Source organism: Perognathus longimembris, chromosome 15 (genome assembly GCF_023159225.1).
Source record: "Perognathus longimembris pacificus isolate PPM17 chromosome 15, ASM2315922v1, whole genome shotgun sequence".
NCBI classification, from domain to species: domain Eukaryota; kingdom Metazoa; phylum Chordata; class Mammalia; order Rodentia; family Heteromyidae; genus Perognathus; species Perognathus longimembris.
Genome location: NC_063175.1, coordinates 25,566,575 through 25,580,829, shown reverse-complemented (window position 1 = coordinate 25,580,829; position 14,255 = coordinate 25,566,575). Strand labels below are relative to the sequence as shown.

General features: G+C 35.3%; 1 pseudogene; it reads left to right on the top strand.

Moving 5' to 3' along the window:
- Nucleotides 1-6,244: 6,244 nt before the first annotated feature.
- LOC125363996 lies at nucleotides 6,245-6,756 on the top strand (annotated as a pseudogene).
- Nucleotides 6,757-14,255: the final 7,499 nt, after the last annotated feature.

The window sequence follows — 14,255 nt, the reverse complement described above, 5'->3', positions numbered from 1 at the left end:
GAAACAGGCAAATCAAATTATTTCCAATTAGAAAATATAGGAAAAGTCTAACGATCAAGAAACATTTCTATTGTATTAGAAAAACTCCTAGAAACTTAAAATGACATATGGATATGAGTGTTACTAGGTTTTTAAAGTTGGTAGCCAATAAAAGAGAATGCCAGGTGATATTCAGCCAGGAGAGAACAATTTATTAACGAACTGCTGGCCTGTGGCTGAGAGGATACAGGACCTGAGAGAAGGGGCGACCCCTACGGGGCCCTGCCTTATGTAGGGCAGGGGCCAGGGTGTGTGGCCAGGTAGACTAGGATATGACTTCAGGGAAGGGGGAGGTAACTGCATCCAGGTATGTTCCATCCCGGTAACTGGGTAAAGACTTAACTAGGTGGGTGGGGGCATCTGCATGGAGCCTTACTGGGGAAGACCTTACATTCCAGCCTTTTAATAGCAGTGAAAAAGGATGAAGACTCTCTCTGGATGTTTCCTGCTGGCAAGGGGCATAGACATTAAGGGTAAAAGGCAGAAATGTGGCCCCTCCAGGAGATGGCAAGCAGCAGTTGTCCCTTGGTGGTAGATGCCAGTCCTTGAATGAAGCCTAGAAGAAGTCTCATGAGGCAGGAGCTTGACAAAAAGAAAATATTAAGGCAAAAGTAAGAATTTAGGGCAGAAAATTAAAAATTGCATGACTTGGATAGTTCTTATCCTCAGGTATGGACATTAGATGGACAAGCTACTACTATCTCTTGATCCCCCAGCTATGATTAATTTTGAAAGGACAAGTGTAAAGCAACTCCATTTAGAATGTGACATCATTCTTTTCTTCTCTCTATGATCCTTGTTTCCCAAACTGGCTGAGTCCCAGAGGTCTAGGTGCTTCTTGTTGGGATGGCTTGCCCCAGTTGGCATTCACAGGGGTTGAACTCAGGGCCTGGGCACTGTCCCTGAGCACTTCTGCTCAAGGCTAGTGCTCTACCACTTGAGCCACAGTGCCACTTCCAGCCTGGCTCTCCACTGGTTAGTTGGGAAATGGAGTTTAAGAGAGATTTTCTGCCCAGGCTTGCTTTGAACTGCAATCTAGTAAAGTTAACAGGTGTGTTTTATCATGGTGATACAGAGTACCTATCAAGAAGATTTGTCATTTAATAGTTGCAAATATTACACAAACAAAGTGCTATCTTTACCCGTACAAAGTATAAATAATGTAAGTTCTACTTTGACAAGCTAATGCTTTAGAAACAAAGGGCCTTGCAAACTTTATATTTAATTATGAAAGAAACAATGGGCCATGGAAATGAGAAGTGAGTGATAGGCCTTTGCCCTCCTTTCTCCAGGCCTGGCGGCTGTAAATGGAACACTTGACACTGTGTCCTGCCTTCTTGAGGATGCTTAGCATACCCGTGTAACTTTCAACTAAACCTATATCTTAGCTTCAACTAAATGAAAACAAATCATAATTCAGGATTCATAACTTTTAACAGTTTTTGTTATCTGTAAGCAGATGTACAAAGAAGATGCCACTGAACAGAACTGTTTATAAATACAAGACATCTTAATCACCACTGCAACATCCTCCCCACTCCACCCACACTTTAAGCCACCCTCTCCCTTACTTTTCTTCATTGTGTGATACATGCCATAAATTCTTAGGATTCACAATTTTATATCAATTGAAATTTTACACATTAGAATAGTGTGATTAAGTTCATGTACAAGTATTTGAGGAGAATAAAAAATTAAGTTTCCATCTGGGGGCTATACAAAATAATTGAATATCTTGAATGCAAAGATAGAATGTATGTAGTATATATGAAAGGAGATAAACTACAAATACTATTAAATCATATACAAGAGGACAGTGGGTCCCTGACCACTGGATGTGGGTGGGTGGGAGAATATTCTAAATCTTTCATTCTTGCTTTATTTCAGTTCACACTTAACCATTACTTCTGCAGTACAGCCATGTTGCAGAAGATAAGATGGAGAGTGACCTACATTTGCTTAATGTGATTTCATTTTAAAGTCCAAACCACTTGTCTAGTGCACTATCATGGGGGTGATTTTGGTTGTGTTAGAGTGCAAGACTGAAAGCCTACCATATAAACAGTCTAAGGAATAGCTTTCTCTTTTTCTAAGCCCACATTGATATGTGCTTGGGTCAGTGATCATGGATTAGTTCATATAAAGGAACATCATAAGAGAGGGTTCCCCTTGGTGAGGCCTGTTGCTTTATCGGATCCCCTTCTCTATGCAATCTGCCCCCACCATTACCATCATACCCACCACATGAGAAAATGTTTTCTGACACTAAATTTAAACACCTTTATTTGTCATTGCAAAATGATGAAACCCAAATTATATTACCTTCAAAATTATTCCTGGAGGGAAAGTGGAAATTACCACTAGAGCCTGAGATAATGAGTCACAGTATAGCTTTTACCTAGAAGTCTAAGCATCACACAGTTTTTGTGTAAATATAAGTACTTAACTGTTTTGTTATTGTAATGCTGGAATTCAAAGAATATAAAAATAAATAATATCTCATCATTATTTCTGGAGAAAAGTAAGGGTGAAAATATGATTCAGCATAAAATAAGCTGATTTTACATAATCCTTTTTAAAAGTGAAATAAATATATTGTACCGAGTTATTGTGTTAACAGGCCTTGTTTCTACTGTTTTGAATGTTTTCCTTCCTATCAGTTTGTAAGACAGGTTCCATATTGTTCATTGGGATGCTGCTGGATTCTCAGCAATCTCTGAAATAATTCTCTTTAATATTCTGGGTACCTCTATGTTTCAGACATGCTACAACCTTAAATAATACAGGTTCTCAAATATAAAGCTAACACTTTTGGGTAAATATATTTGATTTAGTCACCCAAATGGTGAATGAAATTTAAAAGGACAGTTATGGCTAGTAACATATTTGTAGAAGATTAAGAAATTTCTGGGGCTTATCCCACTAGCCATGCTTGATGAATGGTAAGACAAGTAGATCTGGAGAGACACCATGGCCATCTCTCCAAGTGGGCCTGAGATAAGGGACTATGTCCTAGGTGGCATTTAACTTGTTATATTCACAATGCACTCAGGAATGTAATTTTTCTTCTTGAATGAGGAATTACTCAGTTTTCTTGAGGATATAGACAGCACTAAAACAATTGAATGCTGCCTATGGATTTTCTTCATTTTCTGTAACTAGAATGAGCCCACAAATCTACAAGTAAATACACTGGGTAGTAAAAGACAGAAGAAAAAAAAACCCAAAAAAACACTTGGACATGACAAATTCTATAGGACTCTAGACTTTCACACAGTGAGACCAAAGGAAAACATTCTTAGGAGAGGATCACAAAGGTTCAATGACTTTTGGCACATAATCATATAAAATGATGTTTGTCAAAATGAACTCCAATAAATGGACACAAGAGATTTTATGTTATTTTGTTTCTTTAATTTTTTCTTTTTCCTTTGTGACTGTTTTTGATTTCTGTACCTTTTGTCTTTTATGTAAGTTTATCTGTTTTGATGAGGTTAAGAAAGAACACAGAAATGGTGGTACAAAGGATGAACAAATGCAGCAGTAATAGGCACTAGATGCTATGTTGAAAATGAAATATACAACTTGTGAATAGAACAGATTAGGAGGGGGAAAACTGAGAAAGGATGGGGAGGGGCACTGTTCAAAAAGAAATGTACTGATTACCTACCTGACTTACATAATTGTAACCTCTTTGTATATCACCATTTCAATAACAATAAAATAATTATAGAAACCAATTTAAATTTCTTCCTTTACCATACCTTAAGAATAGTAATTAAAACACTGACAATTTAATTTTTGTTAGGGTTCAATACTATTATTTCTTTCTTTTATGATCTTGAGAGAAATTGAGACATTAAGTTAACTTATGTTTTATTCATGACTCTTCAACATGAAGCATATTCAGAGACTCAGTCAATTAGAGAGGAAGTGAAGGGGAGTTTTATTGTCTTTATTTCTGAAGGTGAAATTTGCTTTATAATCAGCTACTTACAATTGCTTAACCTTCCTGACTTTTCTTCAAGAATACCTAAGAGACTGATGGCAAAGGCCAAGAGGCCTGCAAAGTTAAATAGTATTAGACAAATTGTGATTTAGTTCATCAATAACTGGAATATGCTTCTACAAGGACCTATTGTACCAAAGCAAATGATCAATCCTGATTCCTAAAGGGCAATTTGGATCGTCATGATATGCCTGCTCCACTTGGGGAGTGTAAGCTCTGCTCCCAGCGTTGGGATAAGTGTTCCTGGATAAAGTGTACCTGCCCTATGTTCCTTTGAAAAGTGATGTGCCTACATAACTCTCATTCCTGAGTTCTTGAGAAAAATCTTACACTTTTCATGGAATCTTCAGCCTTGAAAAGGGAAGGGTGTTTGGTGAATTTGGGGCTAGTCAATCTTGTATTTCCAGTTTCTATGCAGAATTTCAAGCTAATTGATCATGTACTCCCAGTTTCTAGATACATGCTCCTTATATGAATAACATGTCCAAACAGAGACTCAAACAGCATGTGACCCAATGTTTAAGATGGCAAAAGCAGGTTTGTTTTTTGTTTTTTTTTTGCCAGTCCTGGGGCTTGGACTCTGGGCCTGAGCACTGTCCCTGGCTTCTTTTTACTCATGGCTAGCACTCAGCCACTTAAGCCACAGCGCTGCTTCTGGCCATTTTCTGTATATGTGGTGCTGGGGAATCGAACCCAGGGCCTCATGTATATGAGGCAGGCACTCTTGCCACTAGGCCATATCCCCAGCCCCAAAAGCAGGTTTTAAGTTCCTGTTATGCTCAGAATCTTTGTTATCCAAGAGGAAGTGTCTTAGTCTATGAATAAGTTTCTCATTTTATTTATCATCTATTGTTCCTCCTCCTCCTCTTTCTCTTCCTTCTATGTCTATATTGTGTAACACAAATGCCCAATGAATTGCTATCAGAGAATATGTGTACAGCTTTATTCTAAACATTGTTCAAATGACTAACTACAAACACATCACTGAAAGAAGTGAAATACTGAAAGAAATATATTTATGTATGTAACCTTATTGCAGAAGAAACCTTGGGTCTATATTTTTAAGAGCTCTAGAGTGCCAAGTGTAGATATTATAACCTGCTATATTTGACCATAACTAAAAATTTATATAGCCTATATTGTTCAGGGAAGATATGGGATAAATGAGAGAGAGAGGTACATGACAGTATTTTTTCCAGCAACATCACTGTCTTGTGGAATATCCTTCTCATGGATTTGGGGTTTTCAGTTCTTGCCAATGTCAACCCTTTAATATCCATGGGGGTGAATTAATGGGAAACAAGCTCTTTTAAACAATTTTCACTCTGCTAGAGTTTAAAAATCTTTTCAAATATGGTAACTTGTCACTATATCAAATTTGTTTTATGGCTTTAGATGGTTGTCATATTACTTTGTAACTAATACAAAATATTTACAAAAGTAAATGAAGTATTAAAACAATTTTATGCACATTTATTGCAGCACTATTAGCTAAGATAGGAATCAGCCCGGATCAATTTGAATTGATCAAGAAAATGTGGTGTATATACACAAAGGAATTTTACTCATCCATTAGAAAGAATTGATGCTATATTATTTGATAAGAAACCGAGGGGAATACTGGGGTATAATGAGGGAAAGGGTGACATTGTCCAAAAAGAACTGTACTCTTTATTTATGTCATTAAAACCACTCTGTATATCACATTTATAATAACAATAAAAAATTTAAGGAAACGAAAGGGAGCTAGGAATGTGACTTAGCTGCAGAATGCTTGCCTATCATGCATGGGGCCCTGAGTTCAATTCCTGGGTACCATATAAACAATACAAAAACAAAGTCAACTTAAAAAAGGAAATGAAAGGACGTGGAAAAATATGTTAAATGAAGTTAGTCAGGCCCAGAGAGAAAACAGATCCATGTTTTCTCTCATATATGAACCTAGAATTAGTTCATAAATAAATGAGTGAATTGAAAGGTTGTACATGAAAGGGCTAAGGTATAATCAACAGCAGGGGCCATAGATCAATGAAGAGAAGAAGGAGGAAATGTAGATAAAAATTAAATGCATATCTTACAAAATTAAGAAAATCTGAGGTAGTGGCCTTGTCTTCCTCTTTCTCTTCTCCTTGCTTGGTCGGAGCTCAGCTCCCGGCAGACTCCTCCTGGTCCGCCGTCTTTTTGAGACCAAACATCATGCCTTCAATTAAGTTACAGAGTTCTGATGGAGAAATTTTTGAAGTTGATGTAAAAATTGCCAAACAGTATCTGTGACCATAAAAACCATGTTGGAAGATTTGGGAATGGATGATGAAGGAGATGATGACCCGGTTCCTCTACCAAATGTTAATGCTGCAATATGAAAAAAGGTAATTCAGTGGTGCACCCAGCACAACAAGGGCGATCCTCCTCCTCCTGAGGGTAAGGAGAACAAAGAAAAGCGTACAGATAATATTCCTGTTTGGGACCAAGAATTCCTGAAAGTTGACCAAGGAACACTTTTCGAACTTATTCTGGCTGCAAACTACTTAGATATCAAAGGTTTGCTTGATGTCACATGCAAGACTGTTGCCAATAAGATTAAGGGGAAAACTCCAGAGGAGATTCGCAAAACTTTCAACATCAAGAATGACTTTACTGAAGAGGAGGAAGCCCAAGTAGGCAAAGAGAACCAGTGGTATGAAGAGAAGTGAAATGTGCCTGACACTGAAACACTATAAGAATTGTTACAAATTCTAATTGTTACAAACACTAGTTGCACTGCTCTGTTTATAATTGTTAATAATAGACAAACAGTAGACAAATGCAACAGCACATCAATTGCATTAGCGTAATTTTGTCCTCATTGCATGTGTAGTTTGAATACACATCCCAAACTTACGACTGAGTTTCTTCTAGTCCAAGCAAAAGCTTCTCTTTTCTTTACTCAAAATAAAACAAACAAAAAAATGGGTTCTCTGTTGAAAGTGGCATTTTAGGATTTCTCTCTTTCTGTAGAGCAAGTTCTGCCTAGCTTATTGACTAGTTGACTTTGGTTAAGCTTTTAGAAGTTGGCATTGTAAATAAGTTGCAACAAAATTTCTGATAGAATTAACAAAATATGTCTCTATTCACAAATTGGAAACTGGAAAATAGCTACTTGAAGTTAATGTTCTTAGTGGGGTTTTTAGGTTGACTCTAGCCAGGACAACTGGTATGTATGAAGCAGGGCTCTTAATTGGACCTGAGGACTCTCTTTCCTGTTAATTTTTAATCTTCTCAACTTTGAATATGTTGCTGGAGATTCAGTTACTACCAAGTTCATGTGGGGCTTTTTGGGGGGGAGCGGGGGGAGGGAGAAATGTAACTAGACAACTGGTTGGCTTTTTCATTAAAAACACTTAATTAAAAAAAAGAAAAACTGAAGAAGTTGTGGGTTGGAATGGGGTGAGCAGGTTGAATGATGTGACATTGATTAAGATGCACAGCAGATGTAGTGATAACTTCCTTTGTAGAGCAGCAACTCTTTATACAACTACTTTAAAGATAACAAAAATATTTCAGAGAGCTGTTTCACGGGGATTGTGTCTTTCCTAAGAATTTCAGTAGATGAACTGCCAGTTTATATCCCATGTTCAAAAGTAAAGAGCAATTACTTTCCATCCTGCCCTGTGGGAGAACCCTGTGAGTCTTGAGTTTCATAGCAGAATTAGCCACCAGGTCCTACTGAGTGTAGAGATGATTTGGAAAACTAAAAGACATAGTAGGTGGCTGGCTCTCCTAGGTGTTTAGTCATAACAAGGCATACATTTTGTCTTCTTACCTGCATGAGACAATTTTGTATGAGATGATCTCATTTTCTTATCTGTGTAGGATGTATATATGAGATAAACCTTGATGAAATAACTTTCTTGCTAGCACTTTTTCCATTTAATGTATTATAGTGTATTCAAAAAACAATGTTCCTGAATTGAAATTCTCATCATCTAATCAAATAATGGTCAAGAATCTATTGTAAAGAGAAATGACCCAAAAAACACCATCTAGTCTGAGTTTTTTTTGTTTGTTTGTTTTGTTTTTTTTTGGCCAGTCCTGGGGCTTGGACTCAGGACCTGAGCACTGTCCCTGGCTTCTTTTTGCTCAAGGCTAGCACTCTGCCACTTGAGCCACAGCTCCGCTTCTGGCCATTTTCTGTATATGTGGTGCTGGGGAATCGAACCCAGGGCCTCATGTATATGAGGCAGGCACTCTTGCCACTAGGCCATATCCCCAGCCCCTAGTCTGAGTTTTTAATCTCCTTTTCACAACAAAATATAGGGATCTGCCTAAGATATGCTTCAGTTCAATTTATTTATGAAACACACTTGAAATTAATAGACTCTGCCAACTGTGTTGAATTAAAATTATAGAAGACTGTTATTTTTTAAGCTAAATTCTTTCAGTAGGAGCTAACAAATGGCTAATAATAGAAATGGAGAATCAGCCATGGGAAACTTCCAAATCTCTTCATTCATACTAAGCCACTTATATGAACTACTGAGGGATCAGACCAAAAAGAAGGTAAAATTTACCCAAGAGTCAACTTCCAGTTGCCATCTGTTGTGGACCTTGCACAAAAAGGTGTAACTTAAAATAAACTGGTGTTCCCTGACTCACAATGAAAGAAATGCTGAAATGACCAATCAATATTTTTCAGTCTATACATCAATCTCTTGTGCTCTTCTAGAATCAAAAATAAAACCAATTATGAATGTTAACCTAAATTGTTGTAATTTTGCTCTTTGGTGCAATAAAGTTACATCTATCTAGGCCAAATTCATTCTCAAAAACTAAGGAAATTAATTTCCCAGAATATTAAGAATCATCTACCAGAATTATAATTAATTACTTACAGAGTTATAGAAATATATATATATAGAGAGAGAGAGAGAGAGAGACACACACACACACACACACACACACACACACACATATATATATATATACTTTGCAGTATACACACATACACACACACATATACTTTATTATACATATATACTTTTTTTTGGCCAGTCAGTAATTGGGGCTTGAACTCTGGTCCTGGGTGCCATCCCTCAGCTCTTCAGCTAAAGGCTAGCTCTCTACCAGCTGAGACATGGCACCACTTCTGGTTTTCTGGTCATTAATTGGAGATAAGAATCTCAAGGATTTTCTGGTCTGGGCTGGCTTTGAACTGTGATCTTTGGATCTCAGAATCCTGGGTAGCTAGGATTACAGGTGGGAGCCACTGTCTACACCCATAATTTAAAATTGTAATATGCTGGTCAAACAAAGAGAATTTTAGTGAGTTAATAAATTTTAATGCTAAAATAATTTCTTATTGCTTATGATTGTTTCAGATATGTTGTGATTAAGTCCCCTCAAGACCTCCCTCCTGGAGATGAGGACAAATAAACCATTTGGGCATGAACCCTGTTGCATACATTCTTGTGATCTCATATGTTTAACTTTAATCTTTATTTCTGAATAATTATTTATTGTCAAACTGATGTATAGAGGGGTTACAGCTTCATACATAAGGCAGTAGGTATCTTTAAAATGTATTAGCACTATATATTTGTTATGCCCAAGTGTGTGTTCCTTTTGTTTTCTTACTTTACTAGTAAGATGCTGTGCAGTGAATGCTTGTATCCTCCCACAACATACATGGATCAGCTTTAATCCCTAATATGATTGTATCTGAGGTTAGGCATTTGGGGGATGAAGAGGTTTAGATAGTATCTTGAAATCTGAGTTCTCAGGATGGAATTAGTACCCTTGTAGAAAAGGAAGAAATGAGAATTATTTTTTTCAAGTCTTTGAGAAAATAAATAAGAATAAGAAAGAAGGCATTTACCACTATGGAAGACAGATCTCACCAAAACACTAAATATAATGGCACCTTGATCTTGAACTTGTCAGCTTTTAGAATGTTGCAAAATATCTAGCTGTTGCTTAAGCCATTTAGTCTCTATCTTGTTATACATCATTGCAAATTAAGATGACTAATATTTGACATATAGTAGGGAATTCCAATAAATGTTTACTCAGTTACTATTAATATGAATAATTGTTGGTTTTTATTTCAGTGAATCACCTACACTCAGAAGTATATATAATCTACAGGAAAGTCTTTGTACAGGTGCATGACATTTTATAATAACTTCTAATGAATCTAAAAGATCAAAGAATTGTCACTTATAATGAATGTGAAAAAAATGCTACCCTACATCCTAGGTATATTTAAATTGCCCGCCATTTCCTTCTGACTTATATTTTAAATTATTTTAAGATTCAAATAGTTTGAGATTAATTCATTTTCTTCTTAATATAATTTAACAATAAATTTTTTATTTCTAATATTCCTATAACTCTATTCTGCAACATTGTGCTTTGACTAGAAAGTGATTTCTGAAATTTCAATGAATCTTTTTTGTTCTATTTTATATTAGCTTCCCTTAAGTACCCTTGGATCATATACATTTATGAAGAAGGTCATATTAGTAGCATAAAAGAATAATTTTGTGCTCTTAATTATATAATACTGAGTAGCAGTCTTATATCTATTATTATGAAAGACAAAAGCAGTGTACACACCTATATATGAATCATAAATCTAACATTTGAAACATGATGAAATCAGATTATGGACACCCAACATACAATTTAAAGATTTCACAGTGTTAATTAGTAATAATAAACTTTCATCCTTTAACAGTAGTTATGATTGTAAAGATTTCAGGCTTGGATATAATAAACAACATTACAGTTACCTGATTATTTCATCTTTTAAGGCAGGACATTACATATAGCCTTGCTTTTTATGTATATAGTTTCATTTGATTACTATCTAAATGTATTTTATTCCGTCAGGGAAGATGAAGGCTATAAATCACATCAATAGCATGTACACAGTACACAGATAACATGTGCATGGTAGATAATACAAATTGGTCTGTGTTGAAAGTGTATCTCCTTCAAAATAAAAGTTAAAAATTCATCTCCACTGAGGTAGTATTTAGAAATGGGGACTTACTGGGGAAAGTGATTAAGTGATGCCCTCTTGAGAAAGTAATTCAGTCCTTTTTTGTTCTTTTGCTCTTCCACCAAATTAGACAATAGCTCTGGTGTTTTCCACGAGCAGTGGATGAACATGGAGACAGTATCAGCTGCAAAGAAATTACCTTCACAAGACATCTAACCTACTAGCACCTTGAACTTTCACATCCCAGTCTGCGAGAATGAGAAATGTATTTTTATTATTTATAAACTTCCCAGTCTCTAGGATTTTGTTATAGCAGCACCAGGAGACTAAAGCAAATGATACACCTAAATTGAGTTTCACAGAATAATATGCTATTCTGCCTAGTTAAAACTGTAGGACAATTATCTCAGTCTTGATAATCATTTTCAATGATGTCATTAGGTATATGTGCTGTATGATTCTGTGCATAATAGTTGATCTACAAGCAGGTACTTACAGCATATTCAGTTGTAGATGCTCTGAAATGATTTCTATGTTATAAACAGTAGATATGATCAAGCATGAATGAATAGTTATAAAAGACTACACTGCCAGGTGCTAGTAGCTCATGCCTATAATCCTAGTTACTCAGGAGGCTGTGATCTGAGGATGACAGTTCAAAGATGGCCTAGGCAGAAAAGCCCATGATTCTTACCTTCAGTTAACCACCAGAAAACAGAAGTGGCACTGTGGCTCAAGTGGTAGAGTGCTAACCTTGAACTGAAGAGCTCAAGGACAGTACCTAGGCCCAGAGTTCAAGCTCCATGACAAAAAACCAGAAGCATACAGATTGTCATTCCACAGTTTTTAGGAAGTCATTTTTAAAGGTTTTGATATAAAAATAATATAACTCATTCACAATATTTTGAAAGAAAAAGAAAATATTATTATTCCACCTTCAATTCTCATCTCAACTACCATCATGTAACCCTTAGTTAAGAAAAATCCTTTGTTGTATCTGCAGAACTTAATACATACTACTAACAGTGACATGATAAAATATGAATGAGCTCTTACAGAAGTAGGAGTACAACAAGCAAATATTTAATAATACAATGAAGGGGAGTTAAGAGGTGATTTATGACTCTACCTTCACCCTTAGAAAAGTTCTTGATTGAATAATTTTTGTGAAACTAACTGCACTAATTTTAATAGAAAACTACTGGTAAGATGAGACTGTTCCAAAGAACAACAACAAAAACGACATATGCAGTTTGTTGCTGATAGCTTATTGAAGAATAGTAATTGGACTGTAATCATAATTGGCATTAATCTTCATAAGAAAGTATGGGGCTATTTGTATACTACTGAGGGGATATAAGAGCAGAAGGAATATGTGCTCTGTATCTATAATTGTTAATATTTTTTACCTTTCAAAACCCAATTCAACATCAATACATTACTAAGCATAAAACACTGAGAATGAATTAAGCAATGCAATATAACTTTATGGAAACTCAGAAATCCTACTATTAATTTCAAAAGTAGAAACAATTGTGTAGATCTTACTTTACTGAGTGAAGGAAATAAGTAGACTGTTCACAACGATCACAGGAGATTTAATAAAGAATTATGACAGCAACACATCATAGTACACTGGAAAATCAGCTACCAAAAAAAAAAACCAGCTGAATAAAGTAAGTAAAACAACAAGTTAATAAGAAAGTGTGCTGAATTTTAAAAGTCAGATTATTCATAACAATTGTATGTTTATTTCCTGTCAATGGAGTTGAAAAGTCTCATATGAGAGTAACCTGCTGGTATCCATAAATGTGGTATCATACCATTTCTGGTTTGTTTTCTCTTCTTGGATAGAAGAATCTGTACTATGAGAATGTCCAATGCCCCTCTTCAGCTTCCTGAGTCTAACTGCTAATATTTGATGTTCTTTGCCATATAAATTTATGAATCTGTTTTCTGCTTCCAGTTTACATAGTGTTCTGTCTTTGTGTTGGTCTATTCTTTATGTTCAAATTTCTGCTCCTTTGGAGAACACCAGTCATTCATATATATACTAAAGAAAAATATAAGCATTTGTCAATTTGAGGATTAAAGAGTTTCACTATGTAAATGATCATTACAACCATATTCAGAATAGATCCTGTAGGAAAACTAGCTAGCAAACCATGTGTATTATTAAAATTATACTTCTCAGTAAAAAGAAATGAATGATTGGCATATACTACAATGTTATTAGGGCTCACAAAATAATTACACTGAATAAAAAAAATGAGATAAAATACTTTCTATACTACATAATCTAGTTTAAATAATATTCCAGATATTGGAAAGTAATCAACAGTGCTAGATACAGGATGGCAAGTGGAGAATCAGAAGAAGCTAGCAAAATGGAGACAAAAAAATTTGTGGTATTCAATATTATGTTGTGATAGAGATAGAGTCTGGCACCAAATAACACTAAATAAATATGGTCAGTTTACTCTATGTCATTTGTTTCCCAGTAAGTCTATTGACACCATCAGAATATATTGATTACAATAATGAAATTAGTAATAAAAAAGCATGGCCATGTAATTTTATAGAATTATTATTGAAGAACGATTAGGTGTTTAAGGCTTACAATTAATATTAAACTACTTAATTACTACTGGATTTTTTTATTATTTTAAGCAAATAAATAATTTTACTTATATATTTTAACTGTATGTATATATACATGTATGCATGCATGTATACATATATACACACATGCATGCATATATTGGCAATCCTGGTTTTGAACTCTGAACTTTGTACTTGTTCATCTAATATTCTGATACTTAAGCTATATCTCTAGCCCACATTTTCTATGGTTATTTTGGGAGCATTTTGAAGCTAATGGACTTTTCTGCCTGGGTAGGGCTTCATTAAAGCACCACTATCTTGATATCAGCCTCCTAAGTAGTATGAACTACAGTTATGAGCTGCTGGCGCCTTACTTAAAATATGTTGATATATGTATACTTTGTGGAATGGATAAACTAAGTGATTTAATATATGTATTAATTTATATACTTCATTCTTACTTTCTGTGGTGAGAACGCTTTCAAGGATCTAGTATGTTATTTTTTATGGTCTTGGTTGTTTGTAACACATCAGTGGAACTTACTTACTGTTTAAGTAGAATTTTGCATCGGTGTTTTGGAGTTTCCACAGGCTCTTCTTCCAACTTCTGGCAATTACTGC